This window comes from Bos indicus, chromosome X (assembly GCF_029378745.1).
Source record: "Bos indicus isolate NIAB-ARS_2022 breed Sahiwal x Tharparkar chromosome X, NIAB-ARS_B.indTharparkar_mat_pri_1.0, whole genome shotgun sequence".
In the NCBI taxonomy this organism is placed as follows: Eukaryota; Metazoa; Chordata; class Mammalia; order Artiodactyla; family Bovidae; genus Bos; species Bos indicus.
Window position 1 is genome coordinate 17,038,175 of NC_091789.1, and position 15,682 is coordinate 17,053,856.

Consider the following 15,682-nt stretch of genomic DNA (forward strand, 5'->3'; position numbering starts at 1 on the left):
TGATGTATTAATAAAAACACTTTTCTGTGACTGTCAAATGTCCTTACCTCCACAAAGATCCTGAGAGGCACGTCCTTATCAGCCCAGGTGGAAACAGTGAAACTGGATCTGTTGAGAAAAGATCATGTTTAGAAAAATTATTCCCTGACCAGCAAGCTACCCATGTACCTTTGTGCACTAGGAACAATCATTCTCCTCTACTCTCTTCCCACCATGCTTTTATTTTTTTTAATATTTTTATTTATTTATTTGGCTATACCGGGTCTCTAGTGGCAACACGTGAGTTCTTCCATCTCCGTTGAGGCATGAGGGATCTTTAGTTGAAGCATGTGAAGTTTTAGGTGCAGCATGTAGGATCATAGTTCCCTGACCAGGGATTGAACCCCAGTCCCCTGCATTGGGAGCCATTGGGCCACCAGGGAAGTTCACTGCACTGTGCTTTTAGCTGACATCTCTTGCCTTGCCTCCTCTAGGGAAGTCCTTCTCTAGACAGTAAAGACTGCATCATCAGCTACAGAAAGACCCAAGTAGGGACAGCAGAACCTCCACTCTTGACCCTGGAAGAACTCTAGCAGAAGCTCACAGGTTTGCTTTTTGGGGATCTAGCAGTTTCCAGACTCTCCTGAGGCACTCGTGGCTATCCAGAGTCCTAATGCAGTATTCCACTAGAGTTCTCTGCAGATTCTGCCTGATCCAACCACCTCATCAGCTCCTCCTGGACTTTGGATAGAACTTCTTAAAAGTGTGGGCTTCCTTGGTGGCTCAGATGGAAAAGAATCTGCCTGCAGTGCAGGAGACACGGGTTCGATCTTTGGGTCGGAGAGGGAAATGGCTACCCACTCTAGTATTTATGTCTACACACAGTTACTGGTGGAATCAGATTGGAACTGTGATCTGACTGACTCCAAAGCAATCCAAGTGGCAAGTTATAAAGTACCAAGCATAGGGCTACATGAAGTGAAGTGAAGTTGCTCAGTCGTATCCGACTGTTTGCAACCCCATGGACTGTAGCCTACCAGGCTCCTCCGTCCATGGAATTTTCCAGGCAAGAGTACTGGAGTGGGTTGCCATTCCCTTCTCCAGGAGATCTTCCCGACCCAGGGATTGAACCCGGGTCTCCCTCATTGTACACAGACGCTTGCTTTACCGTCTGAGCCACCAATAATGCAGGAATTTACACATGATTCTAGTTTATAAGGCTTATTGTTAGATGACTGCAGGGGAAGACTGCATTCCTAAACGTACGCCAGAGTGAGCAACAACTCCAAATGTAAAAACTGTGGTTAGAAGATGTCCCATGCTGCGATTTGGTATTCCAATATTCTGAAAGCTTCAACCCCAAATTCATATGAAATCTCATCACTCACCAGAAAAGAATCCAGATCTAGCTACTACTTACCTTGTCAGAAAATTGCCTGCAAAGGTGAGATCAGGTTCACACACAAGACCTTTACATGTTTTACAGAAACATCAGAGAGCAATCTGGGAAAAACAGCACCAAACATGGGGAATTCTTACCAATCAAGCCTTGTGGTTTGGCCACTGTACTGACAGAGACGATGACCTTGACATAGACAACAGACAGCATTTGTTATACAGGAGCTTAAATGTAACCCAATAACATTAGCACTTTTTGTCATGATCACCTCACCCAAACCCATTCATCCCATGGTGTAACTAACAGGAAACACAGGGGTCAGGGAGACTTAAGCATGAAAATCTCAAATCTTATTCCCAGCTTCCAATACCTGAATCAGTTGAAACATTTTAACAGTGACACCAAGTATTGAATACGTTAGAAGTCAGCTGAACTACCAGACCTGTCTTAGAGTGAAAATGAGCTGAGTGTCTCTCAAGCTTAGAGACTGAAGGCTTACTATGTATGAAACATGATATGTGGTCCCAGCAATGTCTGTAGAGCAGGAAAATGCCCAAAATGCATGGGAAGGTAAAGATTTGGAGGAGTACGACCTACATATTACCTTAATTGCTGGCCTTTGCCTTCAGGACTCCTACCAAATGTCACAATTAGGGTAGGTAGGCTGGCAGACTACCATTCCCTGCTCCCCGCTTGGTCCATGAATCTCATCCCTCCCCCTTTTCCATAGATAGAACTGGGCTCTAAAATTACATTCAGATCCACGTTCTCGTACCTGTTGAAACAGAGGAATTTAAGCAGCACCCTGCACTCTTGACTCCCGAAGTTTGTTTTCTACAATCTAGTCCATTCTGGCTTTCCAAAAAGAATAAAAAGAAAAGTCAAAATTCTGGTTTTAAAAAGTCAAAGTGAGGTTTCTTTGAAATTCAACCAGTCTGATTCTGCCAATGTCTCTGTAACAGTAGCACTCACAGGGTACAGAGGAATACAAATAAGTATGGGTAAAAACATGCACCTGCTTAATTAAAACAATGGGTTGTAGAAACACGGTCTCTACCATCGAGTTAGTCGGCAGTGTCCAGGAGTGACCCTGCCACTGCTGGTAGTTCCTATCTCTAGAGACACAGGGAAGGCGCCCAACACCTTGTGTAGTGACCCAGGAGACAGCAGAGTTGCCCTCTGGCCAACACCCCTCACCTCTCACTACACAGCAATGCACTGAATCATCTGGCGGGTTCTGGTTCCTTTTTCTTCATGTTACAAGTCCACAGATTTATCAGTACTGGACTTTTCCACAGCAGGTCCCGAAAAAGGTGGTAACTTAGCAAATCTGCAAGAAGACTTGCCTGAGGGTGGGCAGCTTAGCACCACAGAGGGAAAGTTACTTCACTTGGAAACTTATTTAGGTGAGTGGCTGGAACAAACATCCTTTTTTTCCCCTTATCCAGAGGAACTTTTGGAAATGGTTGGTGGGTACCCAATCATTCAGAGTGAAATATAACGTAAGGGACAACACTCATTTTGTGGCTACAAGATCAGATGAGATTGCTACTTCAGAGGTCTGACTGCCCCTTCAAAATCAACCTTCATCCTGCTTTAATCAAACATCACAGGGAAAGTATGAAATATTAGGCTAAAAGGCAATGTCCCTTAATTTCTATGGGGGACGGTGCATCTCAAACCAATCTGTTTATTTTCAATACCATAGCTAAAGGCTTAAACCTTTGAAATGGGAGGCTGAACTGTTCACCATACTCTACAACAATTTCATGAGGTATTAGTTTAAGTAATCAGTAACACAGTTAGAAAGTCACAGACAGCAGAAAGCAGCTAATATCATTAGGGGTACTTTTATGAATAATCCAAACCATTAAATAACATTGCTGCTGTCTGAAACTGAGCACAGATCCTTCAAGGTAGTAGCAATGAGAGAAATATAACCATTGCTAATATTGGCTTTTGTAGATGTGTTCTTTGGAAAATATGCCCTCTAGGATTCCTATGAGCAAAGTAGATGCAATAAAGATGCCTTCAAGCCTGACCCTTGGACCTAAATCCCACAGTCAAAAACGAGGTTTAGAGCTTGAAACGGTAGTATTTGTGATGCTTTAATGCCCCAATGCCTAAAACCTCGGTATGTCACATAACAGAGGCAGAAGTAGCTTTCAATCCTACCAACAATCCAACTTTCTGATTTCTAAACATAATCCAGGAAGAGAATAGTCGGAAATCACTAGTGTTCTACCAAAAAAGGTGTCCAGCAGTCACCGACATATTGAACAATGCGCATTATTCAGGTAGAAATCAAGAACAAACCAGACAAATTCAATAATAGCATCATTTTACCTCAAAGCAAGAATTGGGCTCCTCTCAGTGAGTTTGGTCTTTGGGTTTCTGAAAGACAAGGGTTTTCCTTTCATTAAATTCTCCTCATGAATACATGTCAGGTAACAGAGGCACAAGCAACCATTACCATTTAGATTTCAGAAGCCTCCCCTCGCTCTACGGTTAAGCGCAAAAACCTCCGCTGGGTGTGGCCAATAGGGAGGGGAAGGCAGCACATTGGGGCGGGACTTGGAATTCCCGCCGTTTTCGGTCCTGACTACCCTGGTACCCAACACTGCTGTCCTCCTTGCTTATGAACAGAAACTGTACAAATCATTTCCCCCCTGTGGAATAACAGGGGGAAAAGGACCTGGGAAAGAGGACCCGGACCAAAATTTTAAAATTACTGTTATGTTAAATGCACACTGAGCCTGTAAAATAAAACTCAAAACTGAACACACAACACGACTTCGCAGCCTGGAAACACAAAGCCCTCCATCTCCCCGTTACTTTCCTGATTTTTATCTTTAAATGACTCACATCTTTCAAAGCAAATATATGCCAAAGGCTAGGGACAGAATCGGAGAAGGCGATGGCACCCCACTCCAGTGTTCTTGCCTGGAGAATCTGAGGGACGGGGGAGCCTGGTGGGCTGCCATCTATGGGGTCGCACAGAGTCAGACACAACTGAAATGACTTAGCAGCAGCTGCAGGGACAGAATATTTTATGGAATAACGTCATATTCAACATGTGATTTTACAGGAGACGAAATCCAAAACATGACTCAACTCTGGCCAGTACCAGGCATTTTTGAGCATCCGGTGTCCTAAAACAAGCTCGTGGCCACTCAGGTTGTCCAGGTATGTATTTTTACACTGAAAATACCATAAATCTATCGATTAGAAAACTTGTTTCCTTATTTGTGAATTGAAGACAACATACGGTGTTTTGTGTTTTTTTTTTTTTAAACACAAAGCTTGTGAAAAGGACCAAGATCTACATTTAATGGATTCAAATGATACCAAACACACAATTCCTCTGTAAAACTGCCAAACTGCACTACAAGGCAGCCTATGACGGACACTTAAGTGCATTCACTATCGTAAAACATTAAAGACTCTGCCTGATGATTAAATCCTGCATTTGTAAATCCCGAGTACCCTAAAATGTTTATTTTTAAAGAAATTTATGGAATGGGCTATAAAATCACAATTTAAACAAATAAAACTATACCAAATACACAATTACCAAATAAAAGACACGCAATCTGACTTAATTTTCTCCCCCTGTAAATCTAAATTTTCACAAAACCTTTCATAAGAAAACTATGAAATCCCAATCAAGAAAACTTAACTGAAATGCAAAGAGAATGAACAAACAATTGTTACATAAAATTTAAAGCCAAACTGCATCCAATATTGGCTGAAGAGAGGCTTTGGGGTATCCACAGTGTTTGTAAAATACCAAGTGCAAATAAGATCAGGCTTTTAAAGGAAAACACATGAAAAACCCCAGGACCACGTTTGGTCAAATATGATATCAAATGCACAAGTACCTTAAACAAAAACATAAAACTGCCCCAACGGTGACTGAAAGCTATTTAAAGTCATTAGTGAACAATTCCTGTGCCAATCAGACCTTTGATTACCTCATTCCAAGCTTAAAATGTCAGAAGCTTTTTTTTTTCTTGTTAATTAAATCAGCGTCTGAGAGGATTGATTCCAAAATTTAATGACACAAATGAGAACTCACACATATGGGCACCCACGTGGGCATGCACGCAGGTGGGCATGCACATGGGCATGCATGCATAGGCACATATGTGGGCATGCAGGCATGCACATGCACGCCAGGGCACACATGAGGGCCCGTACACATGGGCACACATGGAGGCACGCGAGCGGGCACGCAAGCATGAGCAAACATGGAGGCACGCACGTGGGCACGCAAGCATGAGCAAACATGGAGGCACGCACGCGGGCACGCAAGCATGAGCAAACATGGAGGCACGCACGTGGGCACGCAAGCATGAGCAAACATGGAGGCACGCACGCGGGCACGCAAGGATGAGCAAACATGGAGGCACGCACGTGGGCACGCAAGCATGAGCAAACATGGAGGCACGCACGCATGAGCAAACATGGAGGCACGCACGCGGGCACTCAAGCATGAGCAAACATGGAGGCACGCACGCGGGCACTCAAGCATGAGCAAACATGGAGGCACGCAAGCGGGCACTCACACATGGGCACACACGGAGGCACCCAGGCATGGGCACACGCGTGCACAGACACGCCGGCACACAGGCACACACCGGGGCACGGACGCTGGCACATAAGCACAAAGTTATTCTGCTGCTGCTAAGTCGCTTCAGTGGTGTCCGATTCTGTGCGACCCCATAGACGGGAGCCCACGAGGCTCCCCCGTCCCTGGGATTCTCCAGGAAAGAACATGGAGTGGGTTGCCATTGCCTTCTCCAATAAAGTTACTCTAAAGGTAACCAAAAGCGACTAACTGTCCTAATCCCATGCACAACTCCTCTCAGTTTGTTAAGTTTCTCCTTTTCAGGTTGAAAACAACAGAAACAGAGGGACCAAGACCAATAATTAAATACACAGTGACAACAATCATGCAAAGATTTAAAATAAAAAGCCAAAATCAGCTCTCTGGCAGCCCCAAGACTTCCCTCTACCTCCTCAGCTAACCGTACCTTAACAACGATTACAAAAGGGAACCAAGACCAATATTTAAAACAAGTAAAATATTAAAGTTATCATGCTGTACTATAAAGCACAACACTGTGTCCAAGTTCGGCTAAAAGACCCACACAGCCAAAACTCCAAAGCCCTCCAGACTATTAAAGTATATTATTAATTACATTATTAAAGTATATTCCTCTATAAAAAGCACATTGTAAATAGTCAACTAGCAATGACAAATAAAAATTAAATTAACCTAACTCACCTAGGAGCAGCCGCTGTGTTCCCTCACCGCTGAAAGGACCAACTCACTACGCACCCACCAAGAGACCCAGGAAAAAACGGCGGGCAAGAAGCAAGTGCACTCCTTTTATAGCCTACTGATGGTCTCGCCTATAAAGATCCTGATTGGCTGAGGCAAGAATGATTGACAAGTACAGTATCCACTCACTCTTTCTCTGTATGTGGAACTCGTGCCTGTAATCCAAGCGTCGCTCTTACTGGTGGAAAGAATTCCCGCTTCAAGTGTTTTCATTTGAACTGGGGTTGCAGGAATTGTGGGAAGCACGGGACAAACCGCGCACAGAGAGTCACAAACCAGACTCTGTGATTGGTTCAAGCAGTGAATTCAAACTATTTCAACGGTCCTATTCAGCTTTCCATTGCCTTTGCCTCCTTCTACAAAGTTCTTTGCTGCCATTTCTGTTAGGGGGTAAAACTAAAGTGCAATAGGGTAAAATTAAAGTGAGATATCAAATCTCTCAGCAGCGAATTTAATTCCCCACAGCAACTATATTCGAGAGCGCTTGCTTAGGAAACCGGAGAAGGCAATGGCACCCCACTCCAGTACTGTTGCCTGGAAAATCCCATGGGCAGAGGAGCCCCGTGGGCTGCAGTCCATGGGGTCACTCAGAGTCGGACACTACTGAGCGACTTCACTTTTATTTTCATTTTCACGCATTGGAGAAGGGAATGGCAACCCACTCCAGTGTTATTGCCTGGAGAATCCCAGGGACGGGGGAGCCTGGTGGGCTGCCGTCTATGGGGTCGCACAGGGTGGACACGACTGAAGCGACGCAGCAGCAGCAGCAGCTTAGGAAACACATATACTAAAATTGGAAAAAAAGAAATGGAGATGACACCGGGATAGGAATCCATCTGAGAGGGAAAGTGAGCCTAAAGAGCTGCCCACCTGACAACTGCACAAACAAATGTACTAGGGACATGAAGTGGGGTGGGGTCCAACCACTAAAGCCCAGATACACATAATGGAGACTACCTCACTGAGCGTGAGCAGTTAGGGGCACATTCACGCCACAGGAAGGATGGGCATGGGCTGTGAGAGAACTAGGGGATGGTATCATGAAGACTAGGAAATGGTCAGAATCGTTTTAACTCATGGCCCTCTAGCCACAGTTTTACCTATTACTAGAGTCACTGTCGGGTAGCTCCTCCCGGCCGCCGCCCCTGACCTCAGGCGAGGGGTAGCTCCTCCCGGCCACTGCCACCAACCTTGGGCATGGGGTAGCTCAATTCGGCCACCGCCTCCGACCTCGGGCGTGGGGTAGCTCAATTCGGCCGCTGCCCCCAACCTCGGTCATGGGGTAGCTCGTCTCGGTCGCCACCCCTGACCTCGGGCGTGGGGTAGCTCAATTCAGCCACCGCCCCCGACCTCGGACGTAGGTTATCTCCTCTCGGCAGATTTGGAGCCCCCCAAAATAAACTCTGTCACTGTTTCCACATTTCCCCATCCATTTGCCATGAAGTGATGGGACCAGATGCCATGATCTTAGTTTTCTAAATGTTGAGTTATAAATCAACTTTTTCACTCTCCTCTTTCAATTTTCATCAAGAGGCTCTTTAGTTCTTCTTCACTTTCTGCCATAAGGGTAGTGTCATCTGCATATCTGAGGTTATTGACATCTCTCCCAGCAATCTTGATTCCAGCTTGTGTTTCTTCCAGTCCAGCGTTTCTCATGATGTACTCTGCGTATAAGTTAAATAAGCAGTGTGACAATATACAGCCTTGATGTACTCCTTTTCCTATTTGGAACCAGTCTGTTGTTCCATGTCCAGTTCTAACTGTTACTTCCTGACTTGCATACAGATTTCTCAGGAGGCAGATCAGGTGGTCTGGTATTCCCAATTCTTTAAGAATTTTCCAAAAAAAAAAAGAATTTTCCACAGTTTGTGGTGATCCACACAAAGGCTTTGGCATAATCAATAAAGCAGAAATCGATGTTTTTCTGGAACTCTCTTGCTTTTTTGATGATCCAACGGATGTTGCTAATTTGATCTCTGGTTCCTCTGCCTTTTCTAAAACCAGCTTGAACATCTGGAAGTTTGTGGTTCACGTATTGCTGAAGCCTGGCTTGGAGAATTTTGAGCATTACTTTATTAGCATGTGAGACGAGTGCAGTTGTGCAGTAGTTTCAGCATTCTTTGGCATTGCCTTTCTTTGGGACTGGAATGAAAACTGACCTTTTCCAGTCCTGTGGCCACTGCTGAGTTTTCCAGATTTGCTGGCATATTGAGTACAGCGCTTTCAGAGCATCATTGTTTAGAATTTGAAATAGCTCAACTGGAATTCCATCACCTCCACTAGCTTTGTTTATACTGATGCTTCTTAAGGCCCACTTGACTTTGCATTCCAGGATGTCTGGCTCTAGGTGAGTGATCATACCATCGTGATTATCTGGGTCGTGAAGATCTTTTTTGTACAGTTCTTCTGTGTATTCTTGCCACCTCTTCTTCATATCTTCTGCTTCTGTTAGGTCCATACCATTTTTGTCCTTTATTGAGCCCATGTTTGCATGAAATATTCCCTTGGTATATCTAATTTTCTTGAAGAGATCTCTAGTCTTTCCTATTCCATTGTTTTCCTCTATTTCTTTGCACTGATCACTGAGGAAGGCTTTCTTATCTCTCCTTACTATTCTTTGGAATTCTGCATTCAAATGAGTATATGTTTCCTTTTCTCCTTTGCTTTTCACTTCTCTTCTTTTCTCAGCTATTTGTAAGATCTCCTGAGACAGGCATTTTGCTTTGTTGCATTTCTTTTTCTTGGGGATGGTCTTGATTTCTGTCTCCTGTACAATGTCAGAACCTCTGTCCATGGTTCATCAGGTACTCTGTCTATCAGATCTAATCCCTTGAATCTATTTCTCACTTCCTCTGTATAATTGTAAGGTATTTGATTTAGGTCATACCTGAATGGTCTAGTGGTTTTCCCTACTTTCATCAATTTAAGTCTGATTTTGGCAATAAGGAGTTTATGATATGAGCCACAGTCAGCTCCCGGTCTTGTTTTTGCTGACTGTATAGAGCTTCTCCATCTTTGGCTGCAAAGAATATAATCGATCTGATTTTGGTGTTGACCATCTGGTGATGCCCATGTGTAGAGTCTCCTCTTGTGTTGTTGGAAGAGGGTGTTTGCTATGACCAAACTCTATTGGCAAAACTGTATTAGCTTTTGTCCTGCTTCATTCTGTACCCCATGGCCAAATTTGCCTATTACTCCAGATGTTTCTTGACTTCTTACTTTTGTATTCCAATATCCTATAATGATAAGGACGTCTTTTTTTTACATGTTAGTTCTAGAAGGTTTTATAGGTCTTCATAGAACCGTTCAACTTCAGCTTCTTCAGCATTACTGGTCGGGGCATATACTTGAATTACTGTGATATGGAATAATGCCTTGGAAATGAACAGAGATCATTCTGTCATTTTTGAAATTGCATCCAAATATTTTTGTTGTAGTAAACTAAAAATAACATGCATTTACCACTTTAGCCATTTAAAAGTATACAATTCAGTAGCATTAAGTACGTTCATAATGTTGTGCAACAATCCCCACTGTTGAGTTCAAAACTTTAAAAAAATTCATCCCCAAAAGATACCCTATACCTATTAAGCAGTCACTCCTCATCATTAATACAAAAAGTGGCAGTAATGGAGGAATAGAAGAACAAAAAGTCTATAAGACATACAAAGTAGATATTAAAATGACAAACATATACCTTAAATTATGAATAATTAAATTAATTGCACATGAATTACACTCTAAATGAAACACTGCAATGAAAAGGCAAAGGTCAGTAGAGTGGATTTTAAAAATGATCGACTATATATTATCTACAGTGTACACACTTTGCATTCAGACAGAAATAAGTTGAGAAGTAAAAAAAATGAAAAAGATATACCATGCAAATAATAATCAAAGAGAGCTGGAACAGCTATTTTAATACCAGACAAAATAGACTTAAAGACAAAAATTATTACTAGAGACAAAGAACTTTTTATAATGAAAAAAGGTGAAATCACTCCAGAATTTATTAGCATTTATAAATGTGAATATAACTAACAACAGAATCCCAAAGTACATGAAACAGAAAGTAACAAAACTGAAAGGAGAAATTAACAATTTAAAATTAATAGTTGAAAACTTTAATGTTTTCAGTAATGGATTGAATAAACAGAAGAACAAAAATCAACAGGGAAAAAGAAGACTTGATTGATATTATAAACCAATTAGACAACAAACTACAGAACACTCCACCCCAAAACAGCAGAAAACACATTATTCTGAAATTCACAGGGAACTAACTACAAGATAGACCATACACAGGCCATAAATCAAATCTTATTATATTAAAAGGGAATGAAATTAGACAAAGTATCTTCACAAAACAACAATGGGATGTAGTTACAAGTTCATAAAATAAATAAATTTGATAAATTCACAAATATGTGAAAATGAATACCCACCTTAATAACCAATGGGCCAATGGAAACTAAAATACACATAACAAAACTTGTGTGATGCAGGAAAAGCAGTACTTTTAGAGATAACTTTGTACATGTAAACACCTATATTAAAAAAGAAATAAATCAATAGCCTAAACTTTCACCATAGGAAGTAAAGTATGAAGAACCAACTAAAATGAATGTAAACAAAGGAAAAATATAATCAAGATTAAAGGAAAAACCAATGAATGGAAATTGCAAAATAATAGTGACTATCAACAAAGTAGAAAGTTGGTTATTTGAAAGATTAGCAAAACTGACAAACTTTTAGCTAAACTGACCAAGAAAAAAAAGAATACTAAATATACAAAAATCAACTAGAGGACTTTGCTACTGACACTACAGAAATAAATGAAATTATAAGGGAATACTATGAAAAATTGTATGCCACCAAATTAGATAATCTAGATGAAAGGGATAAATTCATAGCAGTGTACTGTAAGACATATAGTATATGATGTTGTAGAAAGTGTTGGAGTTCAGTCAGAAAGTTCTAAGTTTGTCCATCAGCCTAACTATATACTGTAAGCTTGGGAAAATTACTTAATCTCTCTGGATTTTACTTTCTTCAGCTATTAAAAATGGATAATAATACCTACTTTGTGTATCTTTTTAGAATTATAAATTAAATATGTATGATACTAGGTTATATATTGATATTAAATATAGGGAAATGTATATTATACATATGTTTATTTATACTTATGTATTAAACATCCATATATTTATTTATACTTCAGCAACTAGCTGTTCCTTTTCAGGGCTTCTTTCTGGTTCTTTCTCCCTTCTAAATAATTAAGTGCCCAGGGCTCAGGCCTTGAGACTCTTCTCTATCTGTCCTTATCCTTGTATTGATTTCAGAGTTTAAATACTACATAAAAATATATTTGTATGTATACTTGTGTATGAATATTCTCCATGGGATCTTTCTGACCAAGAGGTCGAACCCAGGTCTCCTGCATTGCAGACAGATTCTTTATGGTCTGAGCCACCAAGGAAACCCATATAAGATTCGCTCAGTCGTGTCCGACTCTGCAACCCCATGGACTGTAGCCTACCAGGCTCCTACCTCCATGGGATTCTCCAGGCAAGAGTACTGGAGTGGGTTGCCATTTCTTTCTCCAGGGGATCTTCTTGACCCAGGGATCAAACCCAGGTCTCCCGCATTCCAGGCAGATGCTTTAACCTCTGAGCCATCAGGGAAGCCCAAGATATAACCAGTAGTGCCCTATTCTTTGTGACCCAATGAACTAGCTCTCCAGGCTCCTCTGTTCATGGAATTGTCCAAGGAATAATACTGGATGGGTAGCCATTCTCTTCTCGAGGGGATCTTCCCAACCCAGGAATCAAACCCACATCTGTGTCTCCTACATTGCAGGAGATTCTTTACCACTGAGCCACCAAGGAAGCTCACATGTATGTATATACACGTGTGTAACCAGAACAAGACCCAGTTTTCCTCACACTCAGTCTCTCCCATCAGGAAGCTTTCACAAGCATCTTATCCTCATCTATCAGGGCGCAGACAGAAGAAGCAAAAACTACAATCCCATGGCTTCCAGAATGAAAACCACAATCACAGAAAACCAAAATGATCACATGGATCACAGCCTTGTGTAACTCAATGAAGCTATGAGCCATGCCAGTAGGGCCACCCAAGACAGATGGATCATGTTGGAGAGTTCTGACAAAATGTGGTCCAGTGGAGAGGAGAATGGCTAACTCTTTCAGTATTCTTACCTTGAGAACCCCATAAACAGTATGAAAAGGCAAAAAGATATGACAACAGAAGATGAGACCCCTAGTCCGTAGGTGTCGGATATGCCACTGGGGAAGAATGGAGAAATAGCTCCAGAAAGAATAAAGAGACTGAGTCAAAGCAAAAACAGCACCCATTTGTGGATGTGACCAGTGATGGCAGTAAAGTCTGATGCTATAAAGAACAATATTGCATAGGAACCTGGAATGTTAGGTCCATGAATCAGGGTAAATTGGATGTGGTCAAGCAGGACATGGCATGAGTGAACATTGACATCTTAGGAATCAGTGAACTAAAATGGATGGGAATAGGCAAATTTAATTCAGATGACCATTATATCTACTACTGTGGGCAATAATCCCTTAGAAGAAATGGAGTAGCCCTCATAGTCAACAAGAGTCTGAAATGCAGTACTTGGGTGCAACTTAAGAAACAACAGAATGATCTTGGTTCGTTTACAAGGCAAATCATTCAGCATCACAGTAATCCAAGTCTACAGCCCAACCACCAATGCCAAAGAAGCTGAATATGAATGGTTCTATAAGGACCTACAAGACCTTCTAGAACTAACACCAAAAAAAGATCCCCGTTTTATCATAAGGGATTGGAATGCAAAAGTAGGAAATCAAGAGATACCTGGAGTAACAAGCAAATTGGCCTTGGAGTACAAAATGAAGCAGAGCAAATATTAACAGTTTTGCCAAGAGAATGCACTGGTCATAGCAAACACCCTCTACCAACAACACAAGAGATGACTCTACACATGGACATCACTAGATGGTTAATACCAAAATCAGATTGATTATATTCTTTGCAGCCAAAGATGGAGAAACTCTATATAGTCAACAAAAACAAGACCAGGAGCTGACTGTGGCTCATATCATAAACTCCTTATTGCCAAAATCCGACTTAAATTGACGAAAGTAGGGAAAATCATTAGACCATTCAAGTATGACCTAAATCAAATCCTATATGATTATACAGTGGAAGTGAGAAATAGGTTCAAGGGATTCGAGCTGATAGAGTGCTTGAAGAACTGTGAATGGAAGTTCGCAACATTGTACAGGAGGCAATGACCAAAACTATACCAAAGAAAAAAAACACAACAAAGCCAAATGGTTGTCTGAGGAAGCCTTACAAATAGCTGTGAAAAGAAGAGAAGCCAAGGCAAAGGAGAAAGAGAAAGATATACCCAACTGAATGCAGAGTTCCAGAGAAGGGCAAAGAGAGATAAGAAAACATTCTTATGTGAACAAAGCAAAGAAATAGAGGAAAACAATAGAATGGGAAAGACTAGAAATCTCTTCAAGAAAATTGAAGACACCAAGGGAACATTTCAAGCAAAGACGAGCACAAAAAAAGACAGAAATGGTATGGACTTAACAGAAGCAGAAGATATTAAGAAGAGGTGGCAAGAATACACAGAACTATACAAAAAAGATCTTCACGACCCAGATAACCACGATGGTGTGATCACTCACCAAGAGCCAGACATCCTGGAATGTGAAGTCAAGTGGGCCTTAGGAAGCATCACTACAAACAAAGCTAGTGGAGGTGATAAAATTCCAACAAAATCCTAAAAGATGATGCTGTGAAAGTGCTGCACTCAATACGCCAGCAAATTTGGAAAACTCAGCAGTGCCCACAGGACTGGAAAAGATCAGTTTTCATTCCAATCCCAAAGAAAGGCAATGCCAAAGAATGCTCAAACTACCGCACAATTGCGCTCATCTCACACGCTAGCAAAGTAATGCTCAAAATTCTCCAAGCCAGGCTTCAACAGTATGTGAACTAAGAACTTTCAGATTTTTGAAAAACAATGGAACAAGTGATCAAATTGCCAACATCTGTTTGAATAGAAAAAGCAAGAGAATTCCAGAAAAACGTCTACTTGTGCTTCATTGACTATGCTAAAGCCTTTGACTGTGTGGATCACCACAAACTGTGGAAAATTCTGAAAGAGATGGGAATACCAGACCACCTGACCTGCCTCTTGAGAAATCTGTATGCAGGTCAAGAAGTAACAGAACTGGACATGGAACAACAGACTGGTTCCAAATAGGAAAAGGAGTACGTCAAGGCTGTATATTGTCACCCTGCTTATTTAACTTCTATGCAGAGTATGTGTGCGTGAAACTCTATCAGTCACATCTGCCTCTTTGCAACCCCATGGACTGTAGCCCGCAAGGCTTTTCTGTCTATGGAATTCTCCAGGCAAGAATATTGGAGTGAGTTGCCATTCCCTTCTCCAGGGGTCTTCCTGACCCAGGGGTCAAAGCCAGGTCTCTCACATTGCAGGCAGATTCTTTACCATCTGAGCTACCAGGGAAGCATCATGTGAAATGCTGGACTGTGTGAATCACAAGCTGGAATCACAATTGCCAGGAGAAATATGCAGATGATACCACCCTAATGGCAGAAAACGAAGAGGAACAGAAGAGCCTCTTGATTAAGGTGAATGAGGCGAGTGAAAGAGCTGACTTAGAACACAACATTAAAAAAAACTAAGATCATGGTATCTGGTCCCAACACTTCATGGCCAGTATATGGGGAAAAAAATGAAACAGTGGCAGGTTTTATTTTCTGGGGTTCCAAAATCACTGGAGATGGTGACTGCAGCCGTGAAATTAAAAGATGCTTGCTCACTGTATGGAAAGCTATGAAAAACCTAGACAGTGTATTAAAAAGGAGAGACATCACTTTGCTGACAAACA

General features: G+C 41.7%; 1 protein-coding gene across 2 annotated transcripts in view; it reads right to left on the reverse strand.

Annotated features, from left to right (window-relative positions):
* Positions 1-6,730, reverse strand: part of USP26 (ubiquitin specific peptidase 26) — a 46,790-nt gene extending 40,060 nt beyond the window's left edge. Inside the window, exons 1-5 of one of the 2 annotated variants that reach the window (XM_070783917.1) lie at positions 6,669-6,730; positions 3,725-3,772; positions 2,154-2,229; positions 1,519-1,564; positions 48-108 (exon numbers count right to left, since the gene is read on the reverse strand). The gene's annotated coding sequence lies outside the window, so the exon portion shown is untranslated. Of the gene's footprint in view, positions 1-47; positions 109-1,518; positions 1,565-2,153; positions 2,234-3,724; positions 3,773-6,668 lie in introns of both variants that reach the window. The other variant, XM_070783918.1, reaches the window with a different exon arrangement.
* Between the last annotated feature and the right edge of the window lie 8,952 nt (positions 6,731-15,682).